This window comes from Mus pahari, chromosome 8, assembly GCF_900095145.1.
Source record: "Mus pahari chromosome 8, PAHARI_EIJ_v1.1, whole genome shotgun sequence".
Lineage (NCBI taxonomy): Eukaryota > Metazoa > Chordata > Mammalia > Rodentia > Muridae > Mus > Mus pahari.
Window position 1 is genome coordinate 108495568 of NC_034597.1, and position 1232 is coordinate 108496799.

General features: G+C 41.1%; 1 long non-coding RNA gene across 1 annotated transcript in view; it reads right to left on the bottom strand.

The window, feature by feature from the left end:
- Nucleotides 1–661: 661 nt before the first annotated feature.
- The window catches only part of LOC110325193, a 5183-nt gene continuing 4612 nt past the window's right edge, over nt 662–1232 (bottom strand). The window contains exon 4 of the long non-coding RNA XR_002380726.1: nt 662–1024. This is a non-coding gene — a long non-coding RNA (uncharacterized LOC110325193). The remainder of the gene's footprint in view (nt 1025–1232) is intronic.

Below are 1232 nucleotides of genomic sequence, written 5' to 3' on the forward strand. Positions count from 1 at the left end.
CTACACCCAGTTCAAAACTTTATATAATTATTATTTATTTGTTTAATTTTATTTTTAAATTAAAATATAGTTATGCAATTTACATTTAGTTTCTTGATCTACTTTGAATGAATTTCAGGGAAAGGTATTGGTGGAAGCTATTTATTTTAGTTGTTGCTCATACTGGATATCCCAATACCATTTGTTAAAAAGGCTGTTGTTTTTTTCTCCCACTGAAAGCTCTGGAACTTTCATAATTGAACCACTGAACATAAATATAAAGGCATCACTTTTGCACCTTGCCCTCTGTTCTGTGTATCTGTCTTCTGGAAAGACAGAACTTACAGCCAGTTTGAAAATCTGGTAGTTGAAGTCTTACAACTTTGTTCCATTTTTCTTTTTTCTTTCTTTTTTTTTTTCAAGATAGGGTATCTCTGTATTGCTCTGGTTGTCCTGGAACTCACTCTGTAGACCAGGCTGGCCTCAAACTCAGAAATCCACCTGCCTCTGCCTCCCAAGTGCTGGGATTAAAGGTGTGCGCCACCATGCCTGGCTTCCATTTTTCAAGATGTCAGGAGTTATGTGACAAAAGATTTCCTGGAGAGATGCAATACAGTTATCTATTCACCTCAGATACGGAGCCATGGCAGACCAAGGTACAAAAAACACCCAAGTCCAACTTGGTGAACCATGAGTTTTATTGGGGTTACTTACAGGAAGATGGACAAGTATAAGTCACTCAAAGACAGCTACATCACCAAAGCCCACCCCAGCACAGGTGACAGCTCACAAAGCTGGGAACCTGGAGCACACCATACAGCTTACTGCACAGCCTGCAGGCAGCTCAACTGGTTGGAGGGAGTCCTTTCCAGGTGCCTAAGTTGGCCTAAACCTCTTCTAGGCAGTTTGACTGGTTTCTGCTTCTCCCAGGCAGCTGGTCTTGTCTTAGTCTTCTTTGCAGTGTGTCTTGTCTGAGAGTCTTCACAGCTTAACTCTGTCTAAGAAGGACTCTCAGCTTTTATGGCTTACTCTGGCAGGGAGAGACCTAGTGAATCTCGTCAGTTTCAGGGTCTTTCTGGAGTAGACTTGTTTACCTTCCTTCATAAAGAGCTTTCCTGCAGGATAGAATGTTTCAATCTTGGAGGAAACTATTACCCAAAAGCAAGGTCTTGGTCTTTTCATCAGTTGTGTGGGGGTGGGAATACTTACACGCACAGCTATCACAAGTGAGAATTTTTTTGTCTTTTTTTTTT